Source organism: Rattus rattus, chromosome 7 (assembly GCF_011064425.1).
Source record: "Rattus rattus isolate New Zealand chromosome 7, Rrattus_CSIRO_v1, whole genome shotgun sequence".
Taxonomy (NCBI): domain Eukaryota; kingdom Metazoa; phylum Chordata; class Mammalia; order Rodentia; family Muridae; genus Rattus; species Rattus rattus.
Genome location: NC_046160.1, coordinates 33668401 through 33682908, shown reverse-complemented (window position 1 = coordinate 33682908; position 14508 = coordinate 33668401).

Sequence of the window (14508 nt, the reverse complement as noted above, 5' to 3'; positions counted from 1 at the left end):
ACATTGAAAGAGCCTTAATAGACAGGGGAAATTGGTTTCTATGTTTCAAATTATGTGCATATTTTGATACAAGGATGTATGACAGGGAAGTTAACAAAAGACATTTAAATATAAAATATATTATGCTCATTTAAATTCTGAAAGGGAAGAGAAATGGAAATTTAAGCTCAGTGAGAAAAATATTAATGTAAATTTGCAGCTATTTAAAAATAGTCCATTGATGGGGCTAGAAATATGGTTCAATGATACAACACTAGCCTAGTCTATACAGAGTCCTGGTTTTAGTTCCTAGCACCTCTATTTCATCGTCATCATCGTCGTTGTCGTCGTCATTGCCGCCGCCGCCACCACCACCACCACCACCATCATCATTGTTGCCCTCAATACAGTACAGTTGTACTTTATGTATTCATTTTGATAGTGATAGTGGATATAATAACACTATGGTTTTTATATTATATACATTAAACTAAGGGGTGAGTCATCTGTAACTCCATGTAATTAACTATAAGGCAGAAATGACATTTGCATGTCATTAATCATCATGATTACATTTGTTTGCCAATTTAAAATTACTTTAGGGTGTGTTGGGCTTTCTTTTTCTAGGTTTTATACTCAATGATCTGTTGAAATCTGAACTAGCACAGGTAATCTAATGGCAATATTACACATGGGGTAGGAAGTCAAAGAAATTAACATGAAGAAAGACAGAACTCGGGACCCAGCATTATCTCTAAGCCACTGTGTGACCCTGAAGAAGTATCCTTCCTCCTGGGATCTCAGTTTATTCATGAAAAGACAAATGTGGATGGGAAGTTTTGTAGGACTCTTTAACCTTAAAATACTTCATCACCCAATTTCCTAGGAAGCATTCCCATCTTCGTTATAACAATAGATGTTAAAGTCCCAAGACCAAACCCTCAGGCTGGATTCTCCAGAGAAGACAGAGACAAAATGACCTGGTGTGCTTTTCCCTGAAGATCCTGGGTCCTCTTCAGAATCTAGTGATTAAGAAGGACCTGAAGGTACATTTGATGGCCTCCTAAGCATCCAAGGTTACACATTCACCAAAGACTCGTCAGAAAATGAAGGAGGCAAAAGAGCAGCTTTAGGCCCAATATATATATACATATATACCACACCACTGAGCCAACAGTGAATGGCATTATGGGATAACCCATAGTCAAGACATGTTCAGCTGATGACTCTCTACCAGAGTCCCATGACAATTTAATGCTCACAAGAGACATCCAGCTGGTAGTGTTCCAGGTCCTTGTACAGTTTGGAAAGATCGTTAAGGACAAATCGTGAGGGTAGAGAAAGCGATCAAAGAGACACTATTTAACTTAGAGTGTATTTATTACTTTCACAATTGTTCTGGCACGTCTGCCTCTCTCCTTCTATAAACTGTGGCAAATGACTGTGAACTGTTACTGGCTGATTCTGTGGACCTACGTACCCCAGGCCAGCAAACACAGAGAAAGGCCCTGAAGCCCAGCATCTGTTTGGGGCAGCAGACATGTCCCTTCTGTTTCCTCCAAAGTTTGCTCTTACTCTTTGTAAATTCTTCTCCCCCAGGACCTGGCTTAAACACCATCTTCGGTGTCTGCTTTTAAGGTCCTTCCACTGTCCTCCTCACCTTAGAATTCTAGGCCTCAAAAACCTTTCTGCTTTGTCCTCTGTCTCCCGCATCTTCCATTTTTTACTAAGCCCTGGCTTTGGTAAAGTCTGCCACCAGACTTGGGTCGAGGCCAATTCCACTGTTCCATCTGCAGGACTTGGAGCTAATGAGTGTGGAGACAATCTGTAGACTTGACTGTGTGGCAAATTGTCATTAGAACAATTACTGTGTTTCCACCTTGCACAATGTTAGCGTTTGGAACATATTTCTTATTGACGATGAAGCTCAGAGGCATGAGAAAGGAAAGAAGGAAAACACATCTTGTCTGTTCTCCCAGAATTTTGCCATAGATAGATGTCCCCAGAAGCCACAGAAAGCACTACCTGGGAATGGACCCATGTGTGATGTGCACGGCCCTTCCCAGAGTCTGCCTCTCCTGGAGCCTAGGGTCCCAACAGAGATCTCTGTGTGCCCTGCCCTCATCAGACTCCACCCATGCAGTTGATCTTAATTCACAGGGCACATGAATCTGGGATCCCAGGGACAGGAAAGAGACTGGGCTGGAACTACACTGCCTCCGGCTTCAGAAGAGAACACTGCACGAGTCAAAGGTGCTGACCCTAACAGGAGGACTTGGGTCACAAATGTATTCTGAGAAGCTCTCTGGGCTGAATTAGGATGAGAGGGGAGATGCTGGAGCATTGTAAGGAGAGCTTACCAACCATAGGGCTAAGTCAATGGAAAAGCAATACATTAAGAATCATAAATTAGCAGTAACTGAAAAAAAGGGGGCAGTCTCTTTAAATGGAATTAAAATTCCATTTAGAAGTCTGGTCGTTTAACATATCAACTAGTACCTTGTGTAAAGTACACTCACTCTGTCTAATGCTCTGCCACTACTTGCTGAGTGACAGCGAGCTGTCACCTCACATCCCTGGGGCTCTGTACCATCCTTAATGAAAGGGAGATGATAAGACACCTGCAAGCTTTCACTGAGAAAGTGTAAGTGGGACAGAGAGTGTGTGGGTGGCCTGAGAACCTGCCCACCCACCTTCCCACTTTTCTGGAACAATTTTGCATCTCTGAGGCAGCTCCTCACCCCATGACTCCATAGTGCCACCTTCTGGGCAGAGTGAAACTTTCTGCTGAGGGCAACCCTGAGAGGTACCCTAGGTTTAATTAAATCCTAGGACTATGCTGGGCTGGCTGCAGGATCATGTTTTATTGAAACACCAGAGAACACAGGCCTGCTGAGCGCCTGTTCACTCCTTCTCTGATCCTGAAAGTCATTGGCCACCAGCTGGGCACACTCAAGGCCAACCGGGGCCTTTGGCCCACATCCTTACACAGAGCAAAGAAGCAAGGTATGCAAGCCCGTCCAATATGCTGCTGCAGCGGAGGGGGAGGGGACTTCAAGTAAAGAAACTGGTTCTGGAAGCTTCTGGGTGCCCTGAAACAAACACTGTAGCTTATTTGAGCTTTGGTATTTTCAAGCTCTGATGTTTGAGAGATAGTAGGAATTCTTCCATCAGAAATCCTGGGGGTGGGGGGTGGGAATCAAGAATAAGAGCAGAGTTTGGTGAGAAGGGAGATTAGTAAGGCAGGACCACACTACCCCAGCTCCCACTAATCAAAACTATTACAACATCAAATGCTAAGTCAAAGTCTCAAAAGGTTAAGAAATCTGCATAATTAATGACAGGTAAATGGGCTCCATTATCCTGTAACGGTTGAAAAAAAGGAATCTCAGTGTTCCCATTTACACAGAAAACAAAGATAATGAAAAGTATTTAAATAATTTCCTTTAAGGAAGACTTGTCCAGAACTCAGGGTGAGAGAATGAAACTCTACCCTGGGCCCTTTTATAAAGAGACATGCAACTCACTCCCTTGACATCAAAACATGAGCCTTTTTTAATGTGTGCACAAATTCACAAAAGTAGTCTGATGTGTCGTGTCCCTTACATGCACATGTGACACACACACACACACACACACACACACACACACACACACACACACACACGCCCACTCCCTCATGCCATATTTTTTGCACTCACTGTCAAACTCTGTGGGTCGAATGTGTCAATTAAGCGATGACTTGAAATAGAGAAAGGAGCTCAGGCTTGGGGCTTCCTTAGTAAAGTTATGATATTAGGCAAACTACTTTCTCTGATGCTCCTAACTAATTTCCAAGGCCATCATGAAGACTTAATTAACTCATCTATGTAAAATGCCTAATCCGATGCTGAGGACACCTTGAGTACTTGTTAGCCAACTGGTGACTCCACGAAGCTCTTCAGGAAGACCTAGCAACAGCTTAGTCATCTTCTGCCTCTACCAGGTGCTTCAGGTGCACTCCAGACCATCCCCCCTCTTCCCCCATGTTCTCATGGTCTGTGTTCCCCGCAGTCTCTCTCCTCCCTTTGCTGTCCTTCTCTGTCTGCCCTGCTTCTCTGCCCGCATGGCTCTGCTCCCGTCTGTCTGTCTACCTATCTACATGTCCACTCATCTGCCTCTACGCCTTCTCCAGGTCCTCACTGCCCTCCCTTTTCCCCAAACACCCCCCCTATATCAGATCTATTGCATGGTGCAATCTCAGCAAGGGCCCACCAGGTACCCCCTCACCTCATTATATTTCATAACGGTACTCCATAATGTACTTTTGGAATGGGAGCCAGGTGTATTAATGATCCAATGTTGGAACATTCTAATGCTATTGTGTGTTAGTAGAAATGAAGGCCATTCAGATGATATCCTCAAGTTCACTTGAGTCGTAGAAGTTGGGGCAGGAATTCACACTGTACTCCAGTCCAGAAAAGACATCTCAAACAACCTATGGCACCCAGGACTCTAATCAGAGTGCTCTTGCACGGTCCTTCAGCAGCAGCTCCTCTGTTGATGGTGACATTCCACGGGGAAACAATATGGATATGGAAGTATTTGCTAACCACATTCCCTTTCTAGCACAACACTAAAAGCTCAGTTTGCAACTCTATGTCAATAGTTTCACAGGGGAAAGTAACAATCTTAGCGAAGAGAAGAAGGCTGTGACCCCACTGAACCTGCAAAAAGAAACATAGGCCAGGAGGGAGATGGAGGAAAAGAAGGGCAGGGACCTGCCACAGAGCAGGACAGTGGATATCAGGGCCCCCACGATGCATAGCCAACATAGACTCTAGGAAGCATACTCCAGACTCTACAGACAATTTCCCCAACAAGGAGCTACCTGGTCAAACCCAAGTGGGCTATTCTGATCTAGGCAACATTCCATCATCCGATACCGGCAAGACACATCTTTCTAGAATTCACTGCACAACAAACACATGTACCTGGCCTCTGTGGCTGGGATACTCTAGCATATCTCTAAGATGGGACTTTACACTCTCACCTTTTGCACTCTTAGAATAGAGCAGTGATTCTCAACCTTCCTAATGCTGTGATCCTTCAATACATTTCCTCATTTTGTGGTGACCCCCAGCCATAAAATTATTTTGTTGCTACTTTATAACTATAATGCTGTTACTATTATGAATCATAATGTAAACATCTAATATGCAAGCTATCTGATATGGATCACACACACACACACACACACACACACACACACACACACACACACATCCCTGCAAAACAGGTCATTACCCACAGGTTAAGAACCACAGGACTTAAAACACTTGTCTTAACCATCAAGCTTGAAGGTTATCTCCTCTCAGATAATCATCTATTAGCCTATGTTATCACTGGGCAGAAAATGGACTTGTTCAAGCTGCACAGAGCCATGATGTGCCTGGGATGCCAATGGGGCTATTTGTACTAGAGGTGGGGTATCTGAAAACCACATCTCAGTATCTAACCCAGTGTGATCCTTTTATATGCAATTATCCCCAGTTTGGCATGAAGTCCAAATAAGTGTTTAGAAATGCTGGAACCTCCAGATGAAAGCTATAATTAATGTATCAATGGTTTTTTTTTTCTTCTAAAGGGCACACAATCAAAAAGAGGAGCCAGCATATTAAAGCAATTAGTGGAAATGATAGACTGTTGGGGACAATGGTTTTGCATTCTAGCTGTCAGGATTTGGACATTATCAGGTCAAAGTCTGTTGTGGCTGAAGCCCAAACTGATTAACATTCATGGCTTATGAAGGGGATCACACATGCTGGCTGAACTTTGCAAATAAGAAAGCATAAAAGACAAGGTCCTGCCAGAGTGACCTGAAATTCTGAGCACTATGTATACTGAAGAGCAGAGGGAAAATCTAAAGAGTTCCATTACAACAGGACTGTCCGGGAAGGGAACTTAGGTGAAGAAAACTTCAGAGGACTGGAGATGGAGAGGCAGCAGAGGTTCATGCAGAGCTCTGTCCTTAGCATTGAGCCATGAGTGAGGTTTTCACCAGACCCAGCTTCCCACAAGGCAATGGAAGCGTCTGGTTTTGTTTTGAACTCCTCTATCTGTCAAACGCAGTATCAGTTCTTGACTGACTCTGTCACCCTTCTCTTGGATGACAGCCAAACTCAGGGCAAGACCTTGCATTCTCACTCATCAGCCCAGGGCCTCACAGAACAATATTTACGAGGCTGCATGAGATTAGGAACTGACTTCTCACATCTATTTGGCTTGTGGGGATCATCTTTTCTTTGAATTTCTAGAAATACAAAAGCTTCTTTCCCTCTATATATCAATTCATCATAGAAGATTCCCTTGACCGCTGTAACAAACACTACCCTATGATCCACCACACCTACCTTTCTTTAGGGGGGTCTCCACGAATAGTCTAAGTTCCTAGGGAATGGAAAACTATGCATGTGTGTGTTTGTGTGTGTTCACCTTTAATAACAACACACATCTAATGAATCACTAGGAGAAGGAGAATTAGCTTTTCCCAGGGATGAGCCCCTCTACGGGCTGTCCAACTAATGGTCAGCTGTGAAACCATTTACACACAAACAACAAAAACAAACTTACTGTGTTTTGTGTGTGCATACATCTTTGTGCATACACGCTCATACATGCAACAATAATAATCAAAGAAAAGAGACTTTTAACTTGGGGGGAGGAGCATGTTAGGGATTGGAAGAGCGGATGTTAGCCCTTGAGCTAAATTTGATCTCTCCACAATTTACATGTTCAAGTCCAAACACTAGCATCCATAGAATGTGACTGTGTTATAAGATAGGGCCCCTAAGGAGTAATGATGGTTAAATAAGGTCTTAAAAGTGGGGCTCTAATTCAATATGACTGATAGCCTTGCAAAATGAAGAGGCACCAGAGAGCAAGAGAAAAGGGCCGAGTGGAGACGTGGAGAGAAGAGAAAGAAGGGACTGCGGGGGAAATGCCTTAATCTCAGACTTCCTCCTTCCAGAATTGTGAGAAAATGTATTTCTGTTAGTCATGCACCCGGGCCATGGTATTTTGTTATGGCAGCTCTAACAAACCAATACATAAGTTGTGACATGGAAAATCCCCTTTCGTCTGTCTGGTCTCCTCTAAGCAGCTAAGTGGGAAGCAGAGAGACAGAAGAAAAACGGAAACAGAGTGTTGTGTGTGTCCATTAGGCTTGTTTGCTCAGTGGTGTTGTGGAAGTCTGCTGGCTCCCTATTGATTTTCTGTCGGGATGCTCTATCCATTATTGAAAGTGGGGTATTTGAAGTCTCCAACAAACTAAGCCCAAAGTTAGCAGAAGGAAGGAAATAATAAAGATTAGAGCAGAAATAATTGAGGTTGAAAATAGAAAGACAATAGGAAAAAAAATCGATGAAACCAAGCGTTGGTTTTCTGGAAAGATAAATTTGACAAGCCCCTCAGCTAGATTAACTAAGAACAAAAGGAAAAAGACTCAAATAAATAAAACCAGAAGTAAAAGAAGAAAACTTCCATCCAATGCCATGGGGAAAAGGGAATCATAAAACTATTATGAGCAATTTTATATCAACAAATTGCATAACCCAGAAGAAATGGATAAATTCCTAGTATTATATAACCTACCCACACTGAATCATGGAGAGAAAGCTGAAACATAATAATAAAAGTAATAACAAATTCGAAGAGGTAATCAAAGGCCACCCAACAAAGCCAGGGCCAAGTGGGTATCCGATGAAGTCTACGGGCATTTAAGGAAGAGTTACCACCAATCCCTCATAAACTCTGCTAAGCAACTGAAAATGGAAAGAACATTTCCAAATGCCAACAGCATCAAAGGCAAAGATTACCAAAGAACACAGGGCATCTCTCCAAGGAACATAGATGCCAACTCTTCCACTAAATTCTGTAAACTGAATTGGGCAGCACATTAAAATAATGGGACACAAAAGTCAAGAGTGAATTTTACGCCTGGGATCAAAAGGACAGCTCAGTGGGAAACAATAAAGGAGGGTGATACAACACATCAAATAGATGAAGGGTAAACGTCATACAACCATCCCAACAACTGCGGAAAGTGCTAGGAAACTAGGGTTTAAAGACTTGAGACAGCATAACGACCATACAAAATATCTTGATTGCTTGAGTATGACCACTTCACAATGTATGCATATATTAAAACATCACATTGTATACCTTAAATAATATAATTGTTTTTAATCTGAGTTATTAAAAGTGAAGTAAATCATATATAAAAGCCCAGAGTTAATATTTTATCAGTGAAAATCTGAAGCCCTTACCCATAAGAACAGGATCCAGAGACAGACTGACACTCACACTCACTCTCTCTCTCTCTCTCTCTCTCTCTCTCTCTCTCTCTCTCTCTCTCTCTCTCTCTCTCTCTCTCTCTCTCTGGGGGGGGGGGTGTAGGTGGGTGTGTACTCAGGTGATGGAGACCAGAGATCAATTTTAAGTGTCTTCCTTCCTTCCTTCCTTTCTTCCTTCCTTCCTCCCTCCCTCCCTCTCTTCCTTCCTTCCTTCCTTCCTTCCTTCCTTCCTTCACCACATTCCACTTATATTTTGAGAGGAAGTCTCTCACTGAACCTGGAGCTCCCTGATTCAACATAAGAGCAAGGCCTGGGGGTGAACCTTCTTGCCTCTGCCTCGAAGGCCTGTACTGTAAGCATCTCAGGCCTGTACTGAAGTGTTTAGCTTCTGACGTGAATGCTGAAGACTTAGACGCAGGTCCTCATGTTTGCACAGCAAACAGTCACTGAGACATCTGCCTCACTCCTAAAAGAAAACTTTAATAAACAAAAATAAAACAACAAAAAGGACACGTTCTTGAGACCCAACTTGAAGTCAATGAAGAACAATATATACATACAGAAATTGGAAGATCAAAATGAGAGAGAGAGAGAGAGAGACAGAGAAACAGAGAGAGAGAGAGAGAGAGAGGATGATTAATCTCTAAATTTAAGAAGCATATTAATAATATCTAAAATGACTTAAAATTGATTAGGGTGCTCTTCCAATTACTAACTATGAGCACAGGCCCAGTTCTCTAAGATCCTTGAGCTTGGCTCTCTGCTTTGTTTCACATTTGGAAACTCTACTCATCCATCTGCTCTTAGTCTAAACTGCTGTGAGCAGCAGGGATATTACACGCTGTCCCGTTATGGGAAGAAATGCAGTTTAGGACCCCTGAGAAATAGTAGAAGCGCTGAGTCCATTCCTCCCTCCTTCTCATCTTTGACTCCCAAGGACTAATGTTGCAAAGTAGTCCTTACTTACCCTAACTCTTAAAGCCAATAGAACTTGTCCAAATCATATAACCCCAAGCCTCAAAGTCTGTTTGCCTTTTATACACACACACACACACACACACACACACACACACACACACACACACAACCTGTTTGACACTGCTAGAGCAGTTAGCAAGAAGCAGAACTACAGAACTCTATATGTTTAGTCCATATAGAAACTTTGCCAGGTCCTGGAGCTATTGACTAGGTGTTTGATGGATTAGGTCTTTGTTACCATTTTGGCAGGCATTAGGGTATATGTGCTGAGTTCTAAGGTCAGAGTGGTTCCTCTGGGGGCCTGTCATACTAGTTCATAGCCATTTGGATATGCTTTGATCATGTAACACCAGTCTTTAGCAGATATCTAGGCAGTGGATTTATTATCAACTGACTTGCTTTTCCAAATGACACTCTAAATTGTCCTGGCAGCCCCCCTGGGGACCAAACTTGAGAAAGAATGTCTTTTCCTGACGTTTGAAAATCCCAGATACAATCTCCTTATCCACCTGAAGAGAGAATGTGAGGACACACATCTTCAGCCTTTTCCTATCTGATTTGTCAAAGCCCTTGGGTGCCATGCTCGGGAGGCTCCCTGAAATAGCTTCTGATTACTGTGCCCAGCAGGGAAGCAGCTTTGGAAACTGTCACTGTCACATTGCCCAAACAAGAGAGTCCTTCAGAAATTACAAAAGCTCATGCTCATCTCAGAGTGATTTACTTCTGGGCTAGCCCTTTCAAGGGAGGGCCTGCTGCTCTCAGAACACTGGGCTCTACAGTCAGACTCATCTCTGGAACTACGTGTGGGTCTCATTGAGGTTTCCATAAGACTCTGGGAGAATGGGGCAAAATCTGTGAATCTAAAAGAGTAACACCAAAGATGACAACTGACCATTCAAACTAGTTTTCATATTTTAAGAGACCAAAAGCCTTGGGATGTTGCTCAGTTCCATAGCTCTCTGATACCTTCAGTCACATAGAGAAAGAAATTTTTCAGGGATGGTTTTCATCTGTGATGGAAACTGCATGAGGTATTGCTGTGGGGCAGGGAGGCAGGCCAGTGTTTGGCTTTGTTTGTGATTATCTGTGGGGAAAGAGAGAAAAGCATTAGAATACAGCATCCAGGAGTCACATGAAGACATGGAGTTCTTTAGACCTTAACCCAGTCTACCTAAGAGTCCTCAAGGGGCTCAGTGAAGTGAAGCTCTCCTTAAGCATATAAACTGTGTTGAAGCTTAACCCTTCATCTACACATCACAATGCAGACTCTCTGGCAGCACCCTTTCATCATCATACTTAGAAGAGGAGCCCAGGTGCCCCCTGACTTGCTTTTTCCCATGGATGTCTCTCCAGTGTTTCTGGAAATGTTTCCATTCTATGGGATACAAAGGGCCTGTCAAATGAGCTATACAGTGTTTCTCAGCTCCATCTCCAAACCAGCATAGCTTTTAACTCAGATATCTGCTGTTGAAGCCCCTAACCTAGCCTTAAGGATAGGTCACAGCTCTCTATGCATCATAGAGTCTATCCAGCCTGGCTCTCTTTGTATACAAAATGAAATCAAATCCATCACAGTCAAGCTGCAGGACTTCATAGCTGCTGTCTATGCTGCTAGAATTTGAAGTGATTCCTGAGGAAGTCAGTTATTCCGAAGTGGTTAACTCGGGGCATCTTGCCACATATCAGGAGTAGTTCACCAGCAAGAGTAGAAGATTCTATGGCTCCCTAGGGTCTCTCACTCCAGGCTCTTTAGTCCTCGTCAGGCCAAATGTCAATCAAGTTTCCTACCCTATGGCTAACTGCATTCCATGGAAAATCCCACCCCTTCTCACGTGAGGAAGAACTGGGATTGTTGGAATATTTACAATACATGAACTTGGTCACATTGTTCCAATACTTAAAAGACCAAAATGTGAAACTAATATTCTTAGCATGAAGAAAGGGAATGGTCCTCCCTAGTCCCATTCCGTTGTGGCAGTTTTTATCCTGTCTTGGCACACTTCATAAAATCTCCAAGATCAAGGTTTTCACCTTCCAGATGGAAAAGTCGAAAGGGTTAAAAGAAGAACAGACAACCGGACAGTTGGTCACCAGCAAAGCATGCACGGCAGGCAGCAGCTTCCAGAGATTTGCGGCATAACTTCACCTTATGTACTGTTTCATGATGGCAAATTGCATCTTCTTGCACTCTCTATAACCTGGAAGACAAGGCCGAGAGCCGCAGAGCTGTAATGACCGAGGATGCAATGGAAACATTATCAAGAAGAGAGCGTATTGATTAAATCATTGTCCTTGAGTTTGTGGAGAAAATGATCATAAAAACTCAGATGGACTTCCACGAAAACTAGCATCCATGAAAGCTAACACTGTAGAAGGAATAGTACTTTGAAAATGACTTGTTTCACAACGCTGCGGATAGTGTCTATTGCCTTCCAAGAGTCTTAACTTAGCAGTGCGCGAGAGTGCCTGCTATGGCTCTTGGAGTATTTTTACATCACCTTTAATCTTCCCTATTCACCAGGTTCTTAAACTACTCACCCCTTCATCTTCAATGGCTTTAATAAGATTAAGCTTGTTTTGTTTGCTGAATGGCTATCTGTATTCATTCTTCAGGTAATTTCCCATTCAAGTTTTTAGGACCTCCTTGTACATTAGAGTGTTAGGGTTGTTTTGGGGGAAGAGGTTGTTTGTTTGTTACTGTTTTTTATTGGTTGGTGCAGACATCTATATACACTTAGCACAGTTGCACAAATAAATCTGTTACGATAGTATTGTACCTATTGTTCTATTTTATCATCTGTCATTTTTCTGTCACATTTTATTAACACCAAGACTGCTTTTAAACTTATCTAATCAAATCCATTTCATGCTCTGTGATTTCGCCAATAGATAAGGCGCTTGTCTTTAAACAATTAGGCAAATGTTTGTCCATTTCAACCCTGGTATGATGTTTGCAGTTTTGCAAGTTGATAATTACATAAATATTTAAAGTCTTGATACAGTGTGTTGAGGGAAATGACCATCCATCCCTGATGAGGAGACGCAGAGAATGCAAAACATGACATAGCGTTGCTCATCTGAGAATGAGACTCTTTTCCATCTGAGGATAATTTATGGACTCAGCAGACTTTTTAAATTAAAAGACAATTATCAGCATCAATGACAAGCAGATGAATATACAGAATGTAATGCTGCACATTTTCTTTTATCTTATCTTTACGAAACACAGCAGTCTCCGCGGAGGGGAAAGTGCTGTGTCTGCCTGTCAGCTATGCGCTTCCCTTGGTCACTGAAAGTAACTACAACCCTAAATTGTTTCCCTTTCATTCTCATGCATTTCTGTTCACATTTCCTGTTCAAACAGGTCCTATTACACCTCTTCAGGTTGCATACACACAGACATTAGACATCAACATTGTGATCCTCTGTGACATACTTGTGCTTTGTGTGTGGGGAGGGTTTATGTACATGTGGCATGAGGGGAGGTTATATGCTTGTGGGGGACTTATGTGCATATGGTGTGGGGGGTTATGCATATGTGGTGTGTGTATGGGGGGGTCTCTTCTTACACTCAGAGGCTAAGGAATACATTAGTTGCCCTGTGCTGTGACTCTCCATCTTGTCTACTGGTTCAGATCTGGCATTGAATCTGGAAGGTAAGTTGGCAATCAGCTGACCCCAGCTAATCTCCTGCCTCTGCTCCCAGTGTTGTTTGGGGCAAGTCCTCCACTGCAAAGCAGATTAGACCAGCATATCCTTTCTCTCCTGAGTGATACATACCATAATATAATTGTTAAATATGTTGTAATAGATCATCTTTTTAACCAATATTCGTGGTTGGAGCCCTTTAGGATTTTGTTTGTTTGTTTATTTGTTTAACTTTATACACAATGCTTTGTACTTGCCTCCAAAACAATTTGCAAGGGTTAATAAAAATATCAACAAGATATTTTTAATATGAGACATAATAATCTTATAGTTTATTTAAAACATTTTTTAAAAATCAGGGAGCTCGGAGATGTTTCAGGAGCTCGAGAGATGGCTCCGTGGTGGAGAGTGCTTTCTGCTGTTGCAGAGGACTGAGTTCTGTTCTAGCACCTACAACAGGAGGCTCATCACTACCTATAACTCTCAGCACCCACGGGTACGGGTACATGCATGTACATGATTCACATAAAACCATGAAGGTGCACACACATAGACATGAACAGAAAGAAAGAAAGAAAGAAAGAGAGAGAGAGAGAGAGAGAAAGAAAGGAAGAGAGAGAGAGAGAGAGAGAGAGAGGGAGGGGGGAAGGAAGGAAGGAAGGAAAGAAGGAAGAAAGAAAGAAAGAGAAAGAAAGAAAGAAAGAAAGAGAGAGAAAAAGAAAGAAAGAGAGAGAAAGAAAGGAAGGAAGAACTTTAAAAATCTTTTATGAATAAAGGGAACACTGACTCCAATGTTAAAAATACATTATAGTGCTCGCTTCAGCAACACATATACTAAAAATACATTATAAACTTGTAGTAATAGAAGTAAGTGGTTAAGGAATAGAGAGAGCAACAGAAAATTTCAAAGAGCTCAAAATTAAATCCAAGTACATTTGAAGGCACATTCAAGATTAAAGGAGATATTTTAAAGCAATGATAAAAGCTGCTCCAATCAATGCTGCCTTGAAGACTGGCCAGCCATTTGGTAAAAGGAAGCAGGGATTCCCACCGCATTCCATATATGAATTATTTCAAATAGAAAGTCAAGTAACATATTCCAAGTTACTACTCATAGATATGACGGAATCTTCCATGGATGTATAAGTGTTCAATGGATCGCACACTGAAAGAAGAACAGGTTGTGTTTTTTATCTATCAGAATGGTGTGGATTTAACTGATATAAATGATACCCAGGCCTAGTAGTGGCTGAGGGCATAACAAAAAGCTGGCAGTGGTCTGATGGTATCTAACTTCATTAAAATCCAATTATTCTTTAAGTCAGTAATTCTACTTCAAGGGTTTAATGTTAATGATAAACTGGTATATGTGCACCAAAATTTATCTACAACAAGCTCATTGTCCCATTGTTTGTAATAGCAAAAGTCATATCTAAATTTTTGGTAGACAACTGAATGAACAATACTTGGTGGCATTTATCTACTTCATGGCAAAATTTTAAGTGAAAATGTAGATCCCAAGAGCTCACTGGCCTGTCAATTTTGGCAAATCAGTGATGTCCCGGTGAGA